At 39.3% G+C, this 24292-nt stretch overlaps 1 long non-coding RNA gene across 2 annotated transcripts in view; it reads right to left on the reverse strand.

Annotated features, from left to right (window-relative positions):
* Window positions 1–16018, reverse strand: part of LOC140686808 (uncharacterized) — a 41366-nt gene extending 25348 nt beyond the window's left edge. For both annotated transcript variants that reach the window (XR_012060754.1, XR_012060756.1), the window contains exon 1: window positions 15632–16018. This is a non-coding gene — a long non-coding RNA (uncharacterized lncRNA). The remainder of the gene's footprint in view (window positions 1–15631) is intronic.
* Window positions 16019–24292: the final 8274 nt, after the last annotated feature.

Raw genomic sequence — 24292 nt, forward strand, 5'->3', positions numbered from 1 at the left:
GGGAGAATCCATTTCCTTGCCTTTGTCAGCTTTAGAGGCTCCTGCACTCCCTGGCTGCTGCCTGCTCGCATCGGCAAAGCCAGAAACGGCCAGGTGAGTCCCTTCACTCCCTGCATCACGCTGACTGCGATGCCCTGCCTTCCTCTTTCACTTGTTAGGGCCCTTGTGAGTAACCCACTTGGATAATCCAGGAAATCTCCCCATCACAAAAGCCTTTACGTAATCACATCTGCAAAATCCCTTTTGCCCTGTAAGGTAACAGTACGTTCACAGGGTCCTGGCATTAGGACATGGACATCGCTCAGGGGGCCAGTACTCTGCCTTCCACATTTCCCAAGCAGAAACCAGGCAGGTGCCTCGGGGAAAGACAAGGAGAACAACCCACCTGTCAGTTTTCAGGCTTGGCTGATTTGCATACAGTTGGAAGGTCACGTGCTCTCATGGTCCAAACAGGCTGAGCAAGTTTGCTCACTAACAGGACCAGAGAGGCTGCTGAAGCTACGTAGGATCGCCCCAGACGGGCTGTGGCTTCCTTTTACTTTCACTATTGATACTCTCGGAGAACTAGAAACAGCTATTTTAAAACGTGTTTGATTTTGCGCACGCACGCGCACGCACACACACACCTTATTGGAGGTTTTTCTCTCAGGTTTTACTTGTGAGGATTAACACTTTAAGAATAAGTTAAGATCCAGAGAGGTACAATGAAAACAAAAGTGGACCATAAACTTCGCAGCCAGACTACCCTTGCTGATTAAACAAACACCAAACCGTGCCTGTGTGAGACCAGAAATTTTAAATAAGATACCATTCATATTTCTTCTTTGGTGAAGTGTTTATTCAAAGTTTTTGCTTACTTTTTTATTTGTTATCATTGAATTTCGAAAGTTTTGGTTTTTATATTCGCGTTTCCAGTTTTTTATCAAATACATATTTTGAAAATATTTTTTCTTGGTGTCTGTGATTTTTGTCATTTCATTTTCTTAGTACAGCTTTTTAAAGACCAAAAGTTTTTAATTTTGATGAAAGTCAATTTATACTTTTTTTCTTTTATGGTTGTTTTTTGTGCCCTAAGAAACGTCTGCCTAAATAAGATCCCAAAGATGTTTGCCCTACGTTTTCTTCCAAGACAGCTATGTACAACAGAACTTTCTGTGATGATGGAAATGCACTGTAATCTGAGCTAATTAATAGAACAGCTTTAGCTAGCCACGCCCGGCTACCAAGGACTTGGCATGTGGCTTGAACAACAAAGGAGTTCAATTGTTACACTGCATTTAGTTTTAATTATTTAAATTCAAATAGCCACATGTAGCCAGCATATGGGACCAGATATTCTAGAGGTGCTAAATTTAAATTTTACATTTTGGCCTATGATACATTTTGAGTTAATTTTTGTGTATGTACAAGGTATGGGTCAAGGTTCATTTTTTAAAATATGAACGTCAATTAATCCAGCACCATTTTTGAAAAGACCATCTTCACTCCAGTGAGTTACCTTGGCACCTTTGTCCAAAATCAATGGACCATGTTTGTGTGGTCTGTTTCTCTGCACTCTATTCCTTTGACCTCTGCATCTTTCCTTTCACCAACAGAGAAAGAGTTGTCTTTTCAACAAACGGTGCTGGAGAAAATGGATATGCAGATGAAAAGAATGAAACCAAACCCTTATCTTACACCATACACTTACATTTTTAAAACATTTTGAATTGATGTTTGTTTAAGAACTGAAACGGTAAAACTTCAAGAAGAAAACACAAGGGGAATGCTTCACGACACTGGTCCTAGAAGTGATATGAACACCAAAAGGACAGGAAACAAAGGCAAAAATAGACAAGAGAGGCTACATCAGAATAAAAAGCTCCTGTACAGCAAAGGAAACAATAGAGTGAAAAGGAAACTTGTGGAAAGGGAGAAAGTATTTGCAAACTGACAAGAGATTAATATCCAAGATATGTAAGGAACTCCTACAACTCAAGAGCAAAAAAAAAAAAAAAAAAAAAATCCAAACAACTTGATTGAAAAATGGGCAAATGATCTGAGGAGACATTTCTCCAAAGAAGATACACAAATGGCTAACAGGTACACGAAAAGAGGCTCGTCATCAGGGAAATGTGCATCAAAACCACAATGAGGTATGACCTCACATCTCTCAGGACAGCCATGATCAAGACAACAGAAAGTGACAAGTGTTGGTGAGGATGCAGAGAAACTGCAACCCCCGGGCACTGCTGGTGGGAATGGAAGACGGCAGCCACTCCAGAGAACAGTATAGAGGCTCCTCAAAAATTAAAACCAGAACTACCACACGACCCCGCAATCTCACTGCTGGGCCCAAGAGAACTGAAATTGGGATCTCAAAGAGATATCTGCACTCTCACATTCACTGCAGCCTTGTTCACAATAGCCAAGGGGTTTAAACACCTGAAATAATTAAGTCAAGAGATGAATGGATAAAGAAAATGTGGCATATACACATAGTGCAGTATTATTATTCAGCCATAAAAGGAGATCTTTTCGTATGCTACAACGTGGATGAAACTTGAGGACATTATGCAAAGTGAAAGAAGCCAGTCAGGACAAATACTGCATGATTCCACTCCCATGAGATGTCTAAAGTAGTCAGAGTCATCAGAACACAAGTAGATTGGCGGTGTCCAGAGGCTGAAGGAAAGGGGAAATGGGGAGTTGCTATTTAATGGCTATAAGGTTCTAGTAATGCAAGATCAAAAAGTTCTCGAGGTCTGCTATACAGCACTGTGCTGGCAGTTTACGATTCTGTACTGTACACCTACTTATCAAGACGGCAGACCTCACATTATGTGTATGATTTTAGCATGCTTTAAAAAACCACACACTGTCCCAATTACTTTAACTTTCTACTAAGCCTTGAAATCAGGTAATGTGAATCCTCAATCTTTTTCTTTTTCAAAATTGTTTTGGCTACTTTAAGTTCCTTACTTCTCTATATAAATTTTAAAAATAGCCCATCAATTTCCAAAAAGAAGACTGCTGAGACTGTGATTATAATTCCATACAATCTACACATCAGTTTGGGGAAAAAAACCTACATTTTGACAATATTGAGTCTACCAACTTAGGAACACACACCACCTCACCCCTAATTTAGGTCTTCGGTTTCTCTCATCAATTTTGTAGTTTTTAGCAGACAAATCTTGTACGTACTTTGTTACATTTATCCCTAACTATTTGAATAGTTTGGATGCTACTGTACATAACACTTAAAAAGTCTTCAAGTTCAAAATGTTCCGTGTTAGAGAAGTGTCATTCATTTTCATATACTGACCTTGTAACTTGTGACCTTGCTAAACTACTAGATTCAGTAGCTTTTTTGTAGCTTCTTTGGGAATTTCTAACAGACAATAGTGGTATCTACAAACAAAGGCATTTTTATTTCTTCTTTCCCATCTGTATGCCTACTTCTTTTTCTTGCTTTACTACACTAGCTAGGAAAATAATAAGTAAGAGTGGTGAGAGCCAACATCCTTGCTTCGTTCTGATTTTAGAGAGAAAGGATTCAGTCTTTCACTATTAAGTATAATGTTAGCTGTAGGTTTTTCATACATGCCCTTTATCAGGTGATGGAAGTTCACTTCTGTTCCTAGTTTTCTGAGACTTTCATCAGGAATGAATAATAGTTGTTTATAAAATGCTTTTTCTACATCAACTGAGATGATCTCTTTTAGTCTGTTGATACAGTAAATTGCATTGATTGATTTATAAACAGTGAACCAATCTCGCATTCTGGGATAAACCCCATGTGATCATGATGTATTTTCTATTCTTTTTATATACTGAATATTTTTCAACTTTTTTTACTGTGCTAAAACAAACAAACTTTACCATCCTAACCATTAACTGTACAGTTCAGTGGTATTAAACATATTCACAATATGTACAACCATCACCACGATTCATCTCCATAGCTCTTTTCATCCTGGAAAACTGAAACCCTGTACCCATTAAATAACAACTCCCAATGTCCCTCCCCCTCAGCCCCTGCAAATCACCGTTCTACTTTCTGCCTCTATGATTTCTGACTACTCGAAGTACCTCATTTAAATGGAATCATACAGTATTTGTCTTTTTGTGACCAGCTTATTTCACTTGGCATAAGTTTTATCCATGAAATAGCATTTACCAGAATTCCCTTCCTTTTTAAAGATGAATACTATTCTATTGTATACATATGCCACATTTTGCTTATCCATTTAACTGCTGATGGACACTTGGGGTGCATTCATCTTTTAGCTATCATAAATAATGCTATGAATATATGTGTACAAGTATCTCTTCAAACCCCTGCTTTTTCTTTTTAAATTGAGGTATAGTTGATGTACAATATTATGTTACTTTCAGGTGTACACATAGTGACTTGACAATCAAACCCATTATGAAATGATCACCACAATAAGTCTAGTAAGCATCTGTTACCATACAAAATTATTACATTATTGACTGCATTCCTTATACTGTGTATTACATTCCTGTGATATAAAAGTGGAATTGCTAGATCACACAGAAATTTTATTTTTAATTTTTTGAGGAACCACGATACTATTTTCCATAGCAGCTATATCATTTTACATTCCCATCAACAGGGCACAAAGGTTCCAATTTCCCCACATCCTCACGAAAACTTAATTATTTCCTGAGTCTTTTGATAGTAGCCATCCCAATGGGTGTGAAGTATAATGCTAGCCTTATAAAGTTATTGGGGAAGTCTTAATTGTCTACACAGGAACACATCCTCTTTAAAAAAAAAAAAACCTAAAAACACAGGCTTCAAAACCACAGAACATAACTGATACTTATAAATCCAAAGAACCAGAGAGACAGAAGTAAAATGAAGAAGCAGAGGAACTACTCCCAATTAAAAGAACAAGAAAAGTCCCTTGAAAGAACAATCAATGAAATAGACCTCAATAGTCTACTATCTCCTACTTTTTGAAGATCATGACTTCAAAAAGAGGGTAATAAAAGCACTAAAGGAAATAAGAGAACCCCATCCAGAAATGGGCAAAGGGCCTAAACAAGCAATTCTCCAAGGAAGAAATACAAAAGCTCAACAGGCACATGAAAAAATGCTCAATATCACTAATTATCAGAGAAATGCAAATCAAAACTTCAATGAGGTATCACCTCACACCAGTCAGAATGGCCATCATTCAAAAGTCCACAAATGACAAATGCTGGAGAGGCTGTGGAGAAAAGGGAACCCTCCTACACTGCTGGTGGGAATGAAGTTTGGTGTAGCCACTGTGGAAAACAGTATGGAGATTCCTCAAAAGACTAGGAATAGACTTACCATATGACCCAGGAATCCCGCTCCTGGGCATATATCCAGAAGGAACCCTACTTCAAAATGACACCTGCACCCCAATGTTCATAGCAGCACTATGTACAATAGCCAAGACATGGAAACAGCCTAAATGTCCATCAACAGATGACTGGATAAAGAAGATGTGGTATATTTATACAATGGAAAACTATTCAGCCATAAAAACCGACAACATAACACCATTTGCAGCAACATGGATGCTCCTGGAGAATGTCATTCTAAGTGAAGTAAGCCAGAAAGAGAAAGAAAAATACCATATGAGATTGCTCATATGTGGAATCTAAAAAGAAACAAAACAAAAATACAAAACAGAAACAGACTCATAGATATAGAATACAAACTTGTGGTTGCCAAGGGGGTAGGGGGCGGGAAGGGACAGACTGGGATTTCAAAACAGACTAGATAGTAGTAGTAGAATAGATAAACAAGATTATACTGTATAGCATTAATATATACACAAGGGAAATATACATGAGGTCTTATGGTAGTGCACAGAGAAAAAAATGTGACAATGAATATATATATGTTTATGTATAACTGAAAAATTGTGCTTTACATTGGAATTTGACAGAGCATTGTAAAATGACTATAATTCAATAAAAAAATTGTAAAAAAAAAGATAATAAAGGAATTAAGAGACTATGAATAAACATGTAGAATACTATAAAGGAAATAGAAACTATAAAGAGGAGCCAATTAAAAACAGAAAACTCAATGGCTGAGAAAAGAGCTGAGCTAAAGGCAATTAAAAGCAGACCAGACAATGCAGAGGAAAGAAGAAGTGACTTAGAAGACAGGATAAGAGAAATCACCCAATCAGAGCAACCGACAGAAAAGCAAGTGATTCTAAAGGCAGAAAGAGAAAAACAGAGTTACAAAGGAGCCTCCATAAGGCTTTCAGCTGATTTCTCAACACAAACATTGCAGGCCAGAAGGGAGAGGCAAGATATATTCAAAGTTCTGAATGAGAAAAAGCTGCAACCTAGGATGCTCTATCCAGCAAGATTATCCTTTAGAATAAAAGGAGAGAAAAAGAATTTCACAGACAAGGAAAAACTAAAAGAATTCAGCAATACTAAACCTATCCTAAGAAAAATATGGAAAAGTCTACTCTAAATAGAAAAGAAGGACACTATAGAAAGGAGAGAACCATAATTGGAAATGAGATAACTACAATGAGTTGCAATAGAATAAACATGAAGATGTAAAAGAGGACATCAAAATCATTTAAGGTGGGAGAGGGAGCAAGAAAATATAGACTTTTTTTCTTTTTTTCATTCATTTTAGGATGTGTTTGGGCTTATATGACTTTATAGCAAACAGATATAGTAATGGGTTAATATACTTAAAAATCAGGGTAACCACAAATCAAAGAATACAACAGAGTCACAAAAAACAAAAAGAAACCAAGATAATATGAAACAAAATATCACACCACAAAAAGAAGAAGAAATAAAGAGGAAATACCAAATCAACTGGAAAACCAAGTTCAAAGTGGCAACAAACACACATCTATCAATAATCACCATAAATGTCAATGGACTAAATGCTCCAATCAAAAGACACAGAGTGGCAGACTGGAAAATAAAACAAGAACCTACAATATGCTGCATACAAGAGACCCACTTTAGGGAGAAGAACACACATAGATTGAAAGAGAGAGTACTGAAAAAGATACTCCATGCAAATAGAAATGAGAAGAAAGCAGGAATAGCAATACTGATTTCAGACAAAATAGACTTTAAAACAAAGGCCATAAAGAAAGATAAAGAAGGACACTATATAATGATTAAAGGAGCAACACAAGATGAGAATATTACACTCGTAAACATATATGCACCCAATATAGGAGCACCTAAATATATAAAACGAATACTAACAAACATAAGGGGAAAATTGATGGGAACACAATCACAGTAAGAGACTTTAACACCCCCTTAACATCATTCAACAGATCTTCCAGACAGAAAATCAATAAAGCAACAGAGATACTAAATGACACAATAGAACAGCTGGACTTGGTTGATATTTTTAGGACGTTACATCCCCCCAAAAAACAGAATATACGTTGTTTACAAGTGCACAAGGAACATTCTCTAGGATAAATCATATACTAGGACACAAAAGAAGCCTCAACAAATTTAAGAGGATAGAAATTATTTCAAACATCTCTGACCACAATGGCACGGAACTAGAAATCAATCACAGAAAAACAAAGAAGGAAAAAATGACAATATGAAGATTAAACAACATGCTATTAAAAAACCAATGGCTCAAGGATGAAATCAAAGAAGAAATTAAAAAATACCTTGAGACAAATGACAATGAAAACACAACCACACAAATCCAAGGGATGCAGAAAAAGCAGTCCTATGAAGGAAGTTCATAGTGATACAGACCTTCCTCAAAAAACAAGAACAATCTCAAGTAAACAATGTAACTATCATCTAAAATAATTAGAAAAAGAACAAAGAAAACCTAAAGTCAGCAGAAGGAAGGAAATAATAAAGGTCAGGGAGGAAATAAATAAAATACAGCTTTAAAAAACAACAGAAAAAAATCAATCAAACCTAGGGCTGTTTTTTTGAATGAGTAAACAAAACTGACAAACCTCTGGCCAGGCTCACCAAGAATGAAAGAAAGAGAACACAAATAAACAAAATTAAAAATGAAAATGGACAAATTACAACCAATACCACAGAAATACAAAAGACCATAAGAGACTACTATAAATAACTATTTCAAAACAAATTGGACAACCCAGAAGAAACAGACAAGTTTCTGGAAACATTCAGTCCTCCAAGATTGAATCAAGAAGAAACAAACCACTTAAACAGTCTGATCACTAGAAATTAAATAGAATCAGCAATTTAAAAAAAATCCCTACAAACAAAATTTCAGGACCAAATGGCTTCAGTGGGGAATTCAACGAAACATTCAAAGAAGAACTCATACCAATTCTTCTCAAACTCTTCCAAAAGATTGTAAAGGAGGGAATACTCCTAAACTCATTCTATGAAGCCACCATCACTCTGATACCAAAACCAGACAGACACTACCAAAAAAGAAAATTATAGGCCAGTATCACTGATGAACATAGAAGCAAAAATCCTCAACAAAATATTAGCAAACAGAATCCAACAGCACATTCAAAAGATCATACACTGTGATCATATTGGATTCATGCTATGAACACAACGATGGTTCAACATATGCAAATCACTCAGTGTGATACATCAAATCAACCAGAAAAAGGACAAAAATCACATGATCGTATCAATAGATGTAGAAAAAGCATCTGATAAAATTCAACACCCATTTAAGGTAACTCTTACCAAAGTGGGTATAGAGGGAGCGTATCTCAACATAATAAAAGCTGTTTATGGCAAACCCACAGCCAGCATAATACTCCACAGTGAAAAACTGAAAGCCTTTCTGCTAAAATCTGAAACAAGACGAGGATGCCCACTCTCATCACTTCTATTCAATATAGTCTTGGAAGTCCTAGCCTCAGCAATCAGGAGAGAAAAAGAAATAAAAGGAATTCAAATTGGAAGAGAAGAGGTAAAACTGTCACTATATGTGGATGACATGATACTATATATAGAAAACCCTAAAAGCTCACCCAAAAAACTACTAAAGCTGATAAAAAGAACTTGGTAAGGTAGCAGGATACAAGATTAACATATAGAAATCAGTGGCATTTCTTTACACTAACAATGAAAGATCAAAAAAGGAAAGTAAAGAAACAATCCTTTTAATATTGCATACAAAAAAATAAAATACTTAAGAATAAATCTGACCAAAGAAGTGAAAGACTTACATACGGAGATCTACAAAACATTGATCAAGGAAATTAAAGATGACTTAAAGAAATGGAAATATATCCCATGCTCTTGGATTGGAAGAATCAGTATTGCTAAAATGGCCATATTGTCCAAGGAAACCTACAGATTTAATGCAATCCCTATCAAATTACCCAGGACATTTTTCACAGAAAGAGAACAAATAATTCTAAAATTTATATGGAATCACAAAAGACCCAGAATTGCCAAAGCAATACCAAAGAAAAAGAATGAAGTTGGAGGAATAACCCTCCCAGACTTCAGACAATACTATAGAGCTACAGTAATCAAAACATCATGGTATTGGTGCAAAAACAGACATATGGATCAACGGAACAGAACAGAGAGCCCAGAAATAAACCCACAGACCTACAGTCAATTAATCTTTGACAAAGGAGGCAAGAGTATACAAAGGAGTAAAGACAGTCTCTTCAGCAAATGATGTTGGGAAAACTGGACAGCTGCATGTAAATCAATGAAGTTAGAACACTCCCTTACACCATACATAAAAATAAACTCACAATGGCTCAAACACTTAAACAGAAGACAAGACACTATAAACCTCTTAGAAGAAAACATAAGTAAAACATTCTCTGACATAAATCTCAGCAATATTCTCCTAGGGCAGTCTATCCAGACAATAGAAATTAAGAGCAAAAATAAACAAATGGAACCTATTTAAATTTACAAGCTTTTGCACAGCAAAAGAAACAATAAGCAAAACAAAACAACAATCTACAGAATGGGAGAAAATATTTGCAAATTATACAACTGACATAGGCTTAATTTCCAGAATATATAAACAGCTCATACAACTTAATAACAACAACAACAACAAAATAAACAACCCAATCCAAAAATGGGAGAAGACCTAAACAAGCAATTCTCCAGTGAAGACATACAAATGGCCAACAGGCACATGAAAAAATTCTCAATATCACTAAGTATCAGAGAAATGCAAATCAAAACTTCAATGAGGTATCACCTCACACCAGGCAGAATGGCCATCATTCAAAAGTCCACAAACAATAAATGCTGGAGAGGCTGTGGAGAAAAGGGAGCCCTCCTACACTGCTGGTGGGAATGTAGTTTGGGGCAGCCATTATGGAAAACAGTATGGAGATTCCTTAAAAGACTGAAAATAGATTTACCATATGATCTAGCAATCACACTCCTAGGTATATATCCAGAGGAATCTTAATTCAAAAAGATCCATGCACCCCAATGTTCACAGCAGCACTATTTACAATAGTCAAGACGGGGAAGTAATGTAAATGTCTATCAACAGATGACTGGATAAAGAAGCTGTGGTATATTTATACAATGGAACACTACTCAGCCCATAAAAAAGAATAAAATAATGTCATTTGCAGCAACATGGATGGACTTGGAGATCGTCATTCTAAGTGAAGTAAGCCAGAAAGAGAAAGAAAAATACCATATTATATCAGTTATATGTGAAATCTTAAAAAAAATGAACTTATTTACAAAACAGAAACAGACTCAGAAACAGACACAGAAAATAAACTTAAGTTATGGTTACCAGAGGGAAAAGGGGTGGGAAGGGATAAATTGGGAGTTCAAAATCTGAAGATACTAACTAATCTATATAAAATAAATGAACAACAAGTTTATACTGTATAGCACAGGGAACTATATTCAATGTCTTATAGTAACTTACAGTTAAAAAGAACATAAAAACAAATATATGTATGTTCACGTATGACTGAAGCATTATACTGTAAATCAGAAGTTGACACAAAATTGTAAACTATACTTGAATAAAACATATATTTAAAAAAAATTTTAATAAAACAAGGAGACATAGTTATAGGTCAATATATATGAATCCTATAGTAATCACAAATCAAAAACCTAAATAGATAAAAACTAGAGAGAAAGGAACACAAGCATACTATTAAGAAAGTCATCAAGCCACAAGGGAAGAAACTAAAAGAAGAAAAGAATAAGAAGAACTACAAAAATAATCACAAAACAAGTAACAAAATGGCAATAAGCACATACCTGTCAATGACCACTTTAAATGCCAATGGATCAAATGCTCTAATCAAAAGACACAGGCTGGCTGATTGGATGAAGAAACAAGACCCACCTATATGCTGCTTATAAGAGTCACTTCAGAGGTAAAGACACAGACAGAGGAAAAGTGAAGGGATAGAAAAAGATATTTCATGCTAGTGGAAACAACAAGAAAACTGGGATAGCAATATTCATATCAGACAAAGTAAACTTAAAAACAAACTCTATAACAAAAGGCAAAAAAGTGCATTAGTTATACAGTGATAAAGGGATCAATACTAGAAGAGGATACAACATCCATTAAAATGCATGCACCTAATGCAGGAGCACCTAAATATATAAAACAAGTATTAACAGACACAAAGGAAGAAACTGGCCATAATACAATAACAGTAGAGGACTTTAATGCCCCACTTACATCAACAGACAGGTCATCCAGACAGAAAATCAATAAAGAAACAGTGGTCTTAAAGGATACATTAGGCCAACTGTACTTAATAGGTATCTACAGGACATTCCATCCCAAAACAGAATACACATTCTTTTCAAATATACATGGAATGGTCTCCAGGAAAGATCACATACTAGGCCACAAAACAAGTCTCAAAACATTTAAGAGCACAGAAATATACCAAAATGAAAACACCAATTTGAAAAGATACACGCACTCCAAAGTTCATAGTAGCATTACCTACAACAGCCAAGATATGGAAGCAACTTAAGTGTCCATCAACAGATGACTGGATACATATGTCATACACACACACACACACACACACACACACACACACTAGAATATTACTCAGCCATAAAAAAGAATGAAATTTTGCTTTCTATAAAAACATAGATAGACCTGGGGGTACTTAGCGAAGTAAGTCTAACAGAGAAAGACAAGTACTGTATGTTATCACTTATATATTGAGTCTAAAAAATAAAATAAATGAATGAATATAACAAAACAGAAACAGACTCAGAGAACAAACTAGCAGTTACCAGTGAGGAGACAGAAGCAGGGAGGGGCAAGATAGGGGCAGGGGATTAAGAGGGACAAACTACTGTGTATAAAATACATTAGCTGCAAGGACACATTGTGCAGCACAGGAAAGACAACCAATATTTTACAATAATTTTAAATGTATAATCTATAAAAATACTGAATCACTATGTGATACACCTGAAACTAATATATTATAAATCAACTATAATTCAATTTTTAAAAAGATCTAAGTTCTGCAATATGCAACCTGGGCTTCTACCAACTGTGTTCTAGGACAATAAACAATTTTTTAAGGAAAAAAATTCTACTCATATATATTTTTAAAATATCTTCCCTTTCCTTCTTCATTTTACCTACAATGCTACTACCCTTCTCCAGGCAGCCATCATTTTTTACCTGGACTTCAGCAATGGTCACTTAATGGTTGTTCCTCCTACTCATAGCCTCGAAGCTCCCAGCATTCTCCTACCCTACTTTCCCAAACCTTTTTTCACAGACTCAGAGACTCTGACTCCTTCTTCCTTATTTATCCTCATCTCTCACAACTTCCTCCTTTACCAAAGCCACCACCCCGAGTACACACATACACCTATAATAATTAATGTCGGACTTTCTAGGTCCCGGAACAATGGATGCTCTCTTTTGCATCGTGTCTTTCCACACGCTGTTCCTTGCTTAGGTCGCCCATCTCCTCCTGCCTTCACTTGACTTCTACTTAACTTTCAGACGTCAGTTAAGGTATCCTTTTCCTGGAAATCTTCAGTGACACCCTAAGCTGGGGCTATGTGTTCTTTATCCCTTCAGCACTTAATAAATTGAAGTTATTTTGCTGTTACTTCCCTCCAAATTGTAACTTCCACGAGAGCTGGGGCTGATTTACATCCTGTTCGCCACCCTAGTCCTGCTGTTGTTAAATTCAGAAATCCTTATTTTGTGAATAGAAACACATACAGATCAGAACAGAGGAGTCAACGCTGAATCACAATTTAGGTATACCGACTGCACTGACCGTGGGCTTAGTCAAAAATATTCAGTGCCCACCACATCCTTCTAGTATTGTGTGAGCATTATAGGCCTCGGATTCAGAAGACCTTGAGCAATTTCCTTTTACTTTCTCTGGAATTTTTTTTCCTTTTCTGAAATGTTTTCTTCATTTCTTAAATGGGTTAAGCAATGCCTATATCACAATGATACAGGAGAATCGATAAGAGACAGAGGGAAAGCATTTTATAAATCAAACAATACTACACATACATGTATATCATTATATACATATATGTATCATTAACTATGTGATGTTGCCCAAAATCTAATGGCTTATTTTTATCCATCAGTGCTTTCTACTACTACTAATTTCTAACATTTTCAAATTAATTTTTATTTTAATAAAGTACACAATAAACACAAATTTACCTTTCCTTTTCTGAAGTCTAAAACTCTCATTTTAAAATCCTAGCCATCCAATATCAATTTTACGAGCAGATTCTTAAGTAGTTGCTATGCGTTACATTAAAATTCTTGACTCCTTTATTAAATTAAGAAATGATTGCTTTGGGCTAAGGGCCACACCAACATTGTGAGATTTCATTATTTCATTCAAAACAAAGAAAACACAACAACAATGTTAAAGGAAACTGTTTCTCAATAAAACATAATAAATCTTCAGGATTTCATCACAATTATAAGGCATAACTTTTCAGGAAGATTCTTTTCTCTTAAAAAAAAAATAGAGACAACAAAGTCATAAGTTTCCTGAGGTGGAAGAACATATAATAAACACTGTCTTACTCTTCAGTGTCCAATATGGTGAAGAGAAACAATGGGGATAAATGAGTTACATAAGTATTAAACAGAAATGGTACATTCTCAATAAATGTTTATTATGCTTGTGGTTATTCAACGGATCACACTCTGTGTTAAATAATGTATGTTGAACTGAAGTAGTGAGACCAAGGCCACCTAGCTCTTTCAAGCCAAATTCAAGAGACTGGAAGACTGGCAAGTAAACTCCACAACAACTTTTTAATATATTGAAATGAAAAGTTGAAAATAAATGGAAAACATCAACCAAATGCCGACTTTTTCCAACAAGGAGCTACGTAAGGGCAGACCAATGAGTTTTGCAAACACCCCTCAGTCACTTAAGAGGGTCAGGATCTATCAGTTATTCGGACATATTTTAGATGCAAGGCACCACACACCAACCAGTGTGTCGTCATGGTAGGCTTACAAAAAGCTAGTTACATTCTGACAAAGCATGCTGTCTGCTCAACAGACCATAAACAGAAACTATCACTGGCACTCAGGGGCAAAATCCAGCTGGGTTTCTTTATCCCTAATCCCAGTTTCAGCTGTGGGTTTTTTTTTTTTCCCCCAGAAAGAACAGTAGTTTGATTTACTCTACACTCTGAAGAAGTCAGGGTGTGGTCATTCTTCTCGAAATAATATTACAAATGGATTTTCCCTGAACTCTTGCAGCAACAGGATTTTTCAAGCAGTTACTGGTAGGAAAAGGTGAGACGAAGGTCAAAATGCACGTCTGCAGAGAAATAATAAACACTATCTTTTAAGGACCATCCTGGGGACAACGGAGGCAAAGGCATTATTGAGACCAAAAAGGTACAGCACAGAACACGAGTATCTTGCAAGCTTCCAACACGGAGCCACAGTAACACCTGAAAATACTTTTGCCAGCTCTCCTGTTAAGGGCTGACAATTTTAAACCAAATTAACTCCAGTACACGTTAATAATCGCCCCAAATGCAGATCAATCACGTTTCCTCCTCCATCATCAGAACAGGACTCAAGCTACCACTGAATTCAGAAAAATCAATGAAATGTTTCCTCTAGCCTTTCTAAAACACTTACCAGCTAGAGAGACGGGGTAATTCAGATTGCGGAAACCTTTTCCAAGGCAGGGATGTAAGTGGGAGTGTGCCTCATAAATCAATAACTGAATCCCTCCTCCCTGGCGAGCCAACAGAGTGGAGCCGGCCCTCTGTTCTGCAGGGGAGCACCCTCGGCGCGCACAATCTGTGTCTACATTCCCTCAGACATCCTAGCTGCTCCGAAATGAACAGCTCTACACAGAACGCCCTTCGCACCGCCTGAAGCCTGGAACTGGTGTTCTGAGCCCTCCATGTGCGAGGGGCAATGCTTAGCCGTCCACACGCTCTCCTCATTACCTTTGACGCAGGTTCTGTGCGCTGACGAGCAAACTGAGGCCCAAGCTCACACAGGCAGTGTGGCCCAGCCACGGGGGACCCCCCCCCTCCCCGGGGCCCTGGCACTAAACCACCGTGGAGCGTTCATCTTGCTCAGTGCCCGCGCTAGGCACCCAGCTCCCTGAGGGCCAAAGGGGGTGACTTGGGTGCTCTAAATACTCACTAGTCAGGTAGTGAATGTGGCGTGAACTCTTCTTTGTGGCCACTCTCAGGCCGCAAGCCCTCCAGAAGAATGGGGACACTGAGGCCAGGTTAAGTGGCTTGCCAGAGGTCACAGAGCAGGTAGTGGGCAGAGGGGGGCCTCGAAGGCTGACCTCTGCCAATCTCAACGTCCGTTTGTACTACTGCCCAGAGCTTCTACCGGGCTTACTGGTCCCTAAGATCCTGCAGACTTTCAGGGGAAAGGGCCTGGGTCGGGGCTTCCCTCCGGGATCGTTTTCCCGTCAGCAGCCTCCATCGACAGGGGAAAGCGGCGGCCCCACCCGCCGCCAGCGGCGAGGCCCCGCGCCAGGCACTCCCTCCGTCGCCTTCACCCCTTTGCCACCTCCGCCCTCGCGCCAGCCTCGCTGTGCGCCTGCGCGCCCCGGCCCGGCCGGGGGCCCGTGGGGCTCCACCTGGCCCGGCCGCCGCCAATGGCAAGGCGGGGCCTCGCGCTCGCCACGCCCCCTCACGGGAGCGCACGCTTGCACCTCCCGCTCTGCTGGCGGCCCCGGCTTAGCCGCGTGCTGCGAGCGGTGCGCGTGCGCCCGGTAGGGGTTTGGGCGGGGTCCGAACGCGGTTGAGCCGCTGAGGCCGCCAGCCGTCCTGGAAGCGGGGATGGCGGGGGTATCGGGGGTGTCGGGCAGGCCTGAATAGGGGAGGGGCGTTTCCCCGGAAAAGGACGGAAGTGGGTGTCACGGGCTGCACACGCTGCCCTTCTGGTGTTGTCAGGGGGAGGTCAGAAAGAATGGCTCCAGATTTTCCCACTTTATGTCTAAATGCAAATCACTTGCACCCTCGTGAACCTCAGCAGTTCCTTGAGAGTGGCGCGTGCTACAGTAATGATCGTCTCTAGAGCACTCTGGGCCAGGTGTCATCTTCCAGTAGGAGTCGTGGGCTCAGAGATGGTCTCATCCCAGGGCGTCCACCCGGCCAGGGGCCTGCTCTAGACGCTAGTCCAGGGCACACTTAGAACTCCCGTGACACTTTGACTTCTTCCATTAATGTAACCCAATTACAGGTATTCTTGTGCAGCTTTCTCGTGTATTGTTTCATAACGAAAAAAATAAGCTATCTAGACGGCGATGTTATATTCAAGTATGTGCCTTATGTCATGTTCTTATGCCATGGGTCGCTCAGTTAGGCCACATATCCCTCGAGAACCAGACGCTTTCTGTTGTTTTTGACACTACTCAGAGGCTGTCGTGGCCTCTGGTAAGATGCCGCATTCCTGATACGGGACTTAGGTGAACAGGTGTCCCCCATTTGTTGTATCTGGCAGCAGACAGCTGTGCTTGATTATGAGTTCCCGTGGGCAGTTTTTTAGGTTGACACCTGGGTGCAAATACTATGGGGAAATAGCTCCAGATCTGCTACTCTACCCCCAAATTTCATTTTCTTGTTAATATAGAGTGGGACAAGGGTTGAGGAACAATGAGAATTGAACACGTAACAAAAAGCGTTACTGATTTGAGATCTTAAAGTTCTGGTTCCTCCTGGCCACCTTCTCCCCGAAAGATTTTAGAACTTGGTGACTGTTCACTGATTGATTTTAATCACATCTTTCTTAACATTTGAAAGAGTATCTTTCCTGCATTTGGATTCATAGGGCCTATGTTGAAATTTTGACCCAATGGAAGCACTAGAAATTGGGTTGGTGGGGAGACACATGTGGGATATTAATCATAAGAAGATCCTAGTTAGTGGAGAATACAGCAAGAGCTTAGCAAAAGAATGAAGACAATAAAATGCAGTGGATGGCAGATGTAGCAGGTTATTCTATGTTCTAATAGAAATGATAAGCTCCATTCTTAAGCGTGAGGATTTGTATACTGCTTATGGTAACCAAAAAAAAAAAAAAATACTGTTTCCTCACTGGAGGACTCCTGAGAATACTGGCAATAAAGGAGAAAAAACCATATGGAGGAGGTGAGAGTTTAGGGCCAGAAGGAGCATCTGGGATTCAGTAGATCTCAGTGCACATTGTTTTAGTGTCTCCACCCTACCCCCAAATTAAATATCAAGGACTATGGTGAAGGATTAACCAGGTAAAGGAACGCAGGAATCTGCCCACAGCTGGACACTGTTGTGGAAATTTCTGGAGCAGATAAAGCCAGTAAGGGCTCAACTGCTTTGTCTTACGTACGTATGCAAATTGAAAGGCACCTAATAACTTACTGAATGATGAGCTCCTTAAAGTAGAGAACCTGTGCACCGACCATAGATGTCATCCAGGCTGAACCTCACAAATAATGAACAAAGATCTAGTGGCAACCTGTAGTTCTCCTAAAATGAAGTTTTTGAGAGTACTTGCTGAATGAATTGTATATTTCAAAAGCATAAAGCCCATGGTTGAAGATTTTTAAAAACACAAAAAAAATCTATTCACTTTAGGGGTCTCATCTTGCAACAGGTTCAGAGTGTTCAACACAATGTTTACAGAGATATTCAAATGGCTACATTATTTTCTCAAATCCTATTTCCAGGATCCCTACTCCATCTCCCTTGGCAGCCTAAATGCTCCCCATAAAAGACAGTAACTTAGCTGTAAAACAGGAAGAGTATTTGATTTCCTACCCCGTGAGGCTGAAAGGTGGAAGGAAGGGGAAGGTAGGCTGTAACAGGAGTGAAGTCCTGAAGACAGAAGAATAAGCCTCAAAAGCTGAGATCTTATGATGACTGATTGGGGGATGTCCCAGGTATAGTGAGCTAAAGGTTAAACACGGGCTAACAACAGCCCAGAAGAGAACAATTGGATAATTCATTAATTGTGCTTCTGTTTACATGCCCTCCTGCCCTCACCTTGTAGGCTAAGGTAGGTTCTACCTGGATTAGAGGCAAATTTGGGGAACCAGATAGGATCTTGGAGCTCACGGCTCACTCTCCTCACCTGGCATGTGAACAAACAGGTTAAGCATTAACAGGTGACTTGGCCAACACCACACAGCAAGTTAATGGCAGAGCTAGGATGAGAACCCCTCTCTCCCTGTACAGAGCCAATTACTTTTTCCATTTGACTACTGAGTGGTGAGACACAGGACATGGGTGGAGAGGCCCCGTGGAAGAGCAGCAGATGCGTGAGGGAGGCCTTCCTGGACCTTCCAGCCCAGTCCAGCCACAAACTGATGGCAGCTGAGTGAGTGACCTCCACCAAATCACATGGGGCTGAAGACCTCCCCAGCTGAACTCTATCCCAATTCCTAGCCCAGAGAACCATGAGAAGCCCCACCCTTCTGCCTTACTCTGTTCATTTGATTATCGTAATTAAGAAGTCAGGACATTAGACTATGGTTAGGTATCAGAAAGCACAGTCCCACCTCACCCAGCTTCTAAACTCTGCATCTGCATTTTACCCTAGGAATAAAATCTTGATAGAAAAATTTTGCTTAAAAAAAACCAGTTACTGCCATTTGCCATACCTCTGAAAATAAACACGATCTTCTTATAGATGCCTTGCTTTGGAGGCTATAGTTCATTTTCTTCTCCCCTAGGTTTTGGACTGGAACTGGGGCGAGGGAAATATGAATATATCTACTGTTATTGCCGGTTTGTAAACTGCTCACCTCTTAAAAAAATCCATTCACTGCTTACAGTTGAAACAAGTATGGTATTCATGGCAAAGCTGAGACATTACAAATTTAATCTGGCTCTGGCAACTACATATTTTAAAGAAAATTAGTTTTGCATGCTCTGTAACAAGTTGTGGATGAATTCTAATAACTTTTATTTCTACGAGCACATGCCTGCAGGCACAAACACCAGACTCGTTCCGTATCTTTTATTCCTAAGGGATTTCTGGCTTCTCAGCTCAGCTTACCTGGTAGCATCTTTTTTTTTTTTTTACACCTGGCAATGCCACACCAAAGATATGAGGTGCCTTTTTAACTGTTGCCTAGCAACACTCAAACACTCAAGACCAGAAGCAACGGGCGCAGCATCTCACTGTAATTCTGGTAGGAATCATATTGTGCCTAAGACTTAATTAGCCAAATTGAGGTTTTTGTGTGAACAGCAAAACTAACATGTCTGCTATGGCAAAAACATGCCCTGGGACACATACCATACAGAGAAGAGCTGTTACATTTCTACCGCATCTTGTAGTTGTTGTGAAATTGTTACAAGTCAAGATAAATATCTAGGAGAAAGTATCCACATATTCTTTGCAGATTATTATACCTATATCAAATACTTCTCCATCTGTGGTCTGACCTCTAAACCTAGTTTTTCTAGCTTATTTTCCTAAACTATGTTTTCATCATAATCCAAGGATATCATTTTATGAATCTTCTGACATTGGCTTTCCAGACTATCTCTGTAGATTCTGCTTTGAAGTTTGTAGTTTCGCAAACAGCTCCATCACCAAAAACTGTGGTATGTATCATGTTTGCTATTTAAATTGTCTTCTCAACATGATTTCAGAGATTTTGCTGGTCACCTGACTCCTAATATTTCACTGCCATAAATTAAAGATATCACTAACCGAGTTCATCAGTGAACAAAAAAAATCTTTAACCATATGAATTATTACTCTTTCATTGTTTATTGGGAATTTTTCACTTACAGTTTCTCCCTCGTAAAGCTGAACTGTCTAAGAATATTTTTTGCACAAAGCACAACAGAATGAGGGCTGAGATTGTTCCTAGCTGAAACATTTTAACATTTCACTTCATTTTGAAAGAGCTGGATTTGTTTTTAAATCTAATTCTTTAGGAAAAAGAAAATTCTTACTTGCCAAAGAGTGGCAAAAGAGTGCTATGAGAAGGTAACTTTAATCTCATAAAAGAAATGAAACTGGTAAGAAGAAATCACATGGTGCATTTCTGTCATTAGCTGATGAGATGCATTACTTTCCAAGTAGTTTAAAAAGAGGAGCCCTGTCTCATATAAAGCTGCTGGATGAACACATGTGCCCAAAAAAGGCAAGGGCTGGCCAGCATCTGGCGGTTCCAAGCTCCTGTGTGTGCCCTTTTTGCAAAGCCACATTAACCAAGGCAGCTGAGTTTTGAAAGTAGCTACACAGTCACAGTGAAGAGCAGGGGGAGGTTATAGTGCAGTGGTAGAGTGCATGCCTAGCAAGCACAAGGTCCTTGGTTCAATCCCCAGCACCACCATTAAGAAGAAATAAATGAACAAATACGCCTAATTGCCTCCCCCTCAACAATAAATAAATAAAAAGGTTTTTTAAAAAAGAATTTTAAAAAATGAAGACTGATCGAACCTGCCTTGGTTATGTTCAGCTCAGATTGTACTTTGGGCATTAGCTCTGTGACCACGTAGGGTATCTGACAGGGCCAGACCCGTAGGGGTTGTCCTAACCCCACAAGAGAAGTTCATCGGGTGTTTCAGGTTCCCTGTGTGTCTGCTCCACCCCCCAGGAAAGGTCCCAGCCAACTCATGTAATGGCACTTTACAGTCCTGGTATGAAGGCTGCAACTGACAGTTTAAGAACTAAAGAATGGCTTGTCATTTTGTCTAATCTCTCTGAACACGATTTTCCTCTTTGGTAAAATGAAGATAATCCCTCATGCCCTACTTTTTCACAGGAGTGTTGGCGGGGTGGGGAATCAGACGGTAAGGAACGTGAACTAAACATTTCCCACGATCCAGACCCTCTTAGCACATTACAAGCCTTGTTCCAGCAAATCCTCGCAACGACTTTATGAGATCGATCCAGAGATCAGACTGAGGCTGAGAGAAGTTCTACACCCAGCCCAGGGAGGATCTGGTAAGGGGCAAAGGCAAGATCTGAAGCATCTGACTTGTAACTACTCAGCTGCCCCACCTCCAATACAAGACAGATGCAAACAGCTATGACGTGGGAAAACGACAGGTCGATATCAAATATCACTATTATCAAAACTTCCTAGTGGGAAACCTTTATTTAAAAGTTGCATATGGGTGTGTGCATTGACATACATTATTTTTCAACATTCCTATGTTTTTTATTTGAGGCGGGATTATGTTTCTATTCAGATGACTTTTTTAGATGGCAGTCATATATGAACAGTGTAGAAAATCTGGAAAACACAGAAAAGTCTTAAGAAAAACAAGTGTGATGGCAAGTCAAATATAGAAGCATGTTGGAACAGCAGCAACCGTCTCCTCTCGAGAAAAAGAAATAAGTCCAATAGAGTGCTTTTCTGTCGGAGGAAGAAGAGAGCATTTCAGCACCAGCCGTAGTTAGAACGCTGCCATTTGTTAAGTGAGGGTCAGGATGACATACTGACCACAGCAAGCTGTCAAAGCTTTTCAGCTATAATTAGATCAAACAAATCAAAAGAATAGCTCGTCAAGCAACAGAATGAGTCAACAGAGGTAGGATTTAGCAGACGCGCAGAGACTCCGGTTTTGCTAGTATCCCTGAAGAAATGTTTGTTTCTCGAAATTCCAGATCGAGAAGAAAGATTTCAGTAGTTTAGCAGTCTACGCAGGGTGATTTAGGCCGTATTGATTTGTGAAGAACGACCTGAGGACTGATTCAGGCAAGTGCTCATTCTGGGACCGGAGCCAAGGGTCAGGGAATTCCTAGAATTCAGAGTTGCACCTTGGACTTTAGAGAGACTTGGAGACAGGCATGTGAGGTGAGAGCAGGAGACTGGACTCTGACCACCAGGGGCTCTTTCAAAGGAGGAGGTGATTACTAGAAACGCACAGTCAGGAACGTGCTTTTAGGTAATTGCTGGAAAGAAGAAATCTAAGACAAGAACCAGAGAATCCCAGAGGACGAGAAAGACTTCCAGGGAGCCTGCTGAGAATGAATTCAGAGGCGAAGGAATCTCACGATGACGTCAAATGGACCTGGCCCTATCTCCATTCCTATCCGAAACGGAGGCCCTTCCTGTCTTTCCCTGAGCTGTCTTACATTCCCCTCTAATGTCACCTTCACTCACACTGAGAGGAACGACATTTTGATACGGTTTCACTGGACAGCTTGTCACCCACAAGGCCTCTCCCCAGGTTCAGGGGCTGCAGCGAACCCTCTAAAATCACCACGTTTTCGTTCAAACCTAATCCTAGTCGGTACCAGCTCCACCCTTTCCATGGCATCTTCAGCTACTAACTTGGGAAAGGGAACTTTCCAGGAAAAAAGACTGATTGTGGTGGAGAACACACACAGGCACCCCACACCGGCAAAGTGCCCCCAGGGACGCGTGAAGCACTTTTCCCAAGATTATGTACAAAGTTCTTGAATTCCACTAGTCGTGCCCTTTGTTCTTCTGCAAGCATGAGCAATCCAGAGCTCTGATTCCAGGCCAGTTATAGGCAACATGTGGGAGCAGAGAAAAAACTGACCTTGGTCTGTTTCAGGAAAATGTTCCTGAGCTGATATTTCATGGAGCCTTCTTTCTGAAATGCTGTGACCTGCATCACCTGAGACACTTACTCTAGACTTAACTGTTACATATAACGGAGCATAAACTGTGTCACGCTAATAAAATAATTTGCATAATGAATAGGCACCAAGTCTTATCCCCTTAAGCAGAGAATGTGTTTCATACACCCATTGATTTAAGAAAACACAAACCCCAGAATGTCTGAAATATCAGGAAAGGAAGTTTTCAATTCATGTAATTGTTTCCTGCACTAACCAAACAATAATTTGACTTTATATCCGTCTTCCTTCGCTTAAAAAAAAAAAACCCTTTTCAATTTTAATTTCTCACAAGCAGTTTTCATGAAGAACCACTAAAAAGGAATCAAAGGAATCGAACAGGGAGACTCATTCTGCTCAGGCAACAAAATCAGCAAACAATGAAAGCCATTTCAGGAACTAAAGGTTATGAAAAGAAATACAAGCTGTAATCCTTGCCTTCAGTGCTTTATGACAAAGTAACCACCATTATCCACTCCTTCCCTCTTATTCCAGTCATTTCTTCATTCATCAATAGTAACCATCTATTCGCTTCTCATCCACTGCGTAGTGACCGTAGATTATCACAAATCACCTCCGGTAGGTTGTTGCACTATTATGTAGGTAAGCTGAACAAAGTGTTATTTTTAGAGCATAGATGTACATGTAATTACATGTAGCATTTAAGTCCTCCCAGCCTCCTAATTCTAATTTTTTTTTTTTAATGGAGGCACTAGGGATTGAACCCAGGATCTCATGCATGCTAAGCACATGCTCTACCACTGAGCTGGCTACGCCTACCCCCTCCTAATCCCAATTTTGATATGCCTGTTTCCTTACTCTGAGAAAAAAATTCACACATGGGTCAGTCATTTCCCACAAGAAAGCACTTCACTGCTTGTATTCAATAAACTTTCTTAAAAAGAAATTTGGATAATTTCTCAGTAATGCTTTTTTCTCCCTTTAGATTATGGAAAATAGAGTTGTACACTGGATGAGCAAGTTTAAATTAATTGTGACTTCATGCTTTTATGTTTATGCATGTCTTTAATTATGGGCAAAAACTATTCAGCATATAGTTAATGAGATTTTTCTCAAGCAATTATATGAAGTTTCCAGCAAGGAGATTGGACTTGCATTTTTTATGTGTCCATTTAAATTTCAGGATCAATATTGTGAATAGGAAAGATATTCTGATACAAACTTAGAAAGTAACTTGGATTTCTCTTTTTATTTCCATTTCATAAATGAGATTCAGCAAAGACTAATTCTGCT

The sequence above is a fragment of the Vicugna pacos genome, chromosome 17, assembly GCF_048564905.1.
Source record: "Vicugna pacos chromosome 17, VicPac4, whole genome shotgun sequence".
Classification (NCBI taxonomy): Eukaryota; Metazoa; Chordata; class Mammalia; order Artiodactyla; family Camelidae; genus Vicugna; species Vicugna pacos.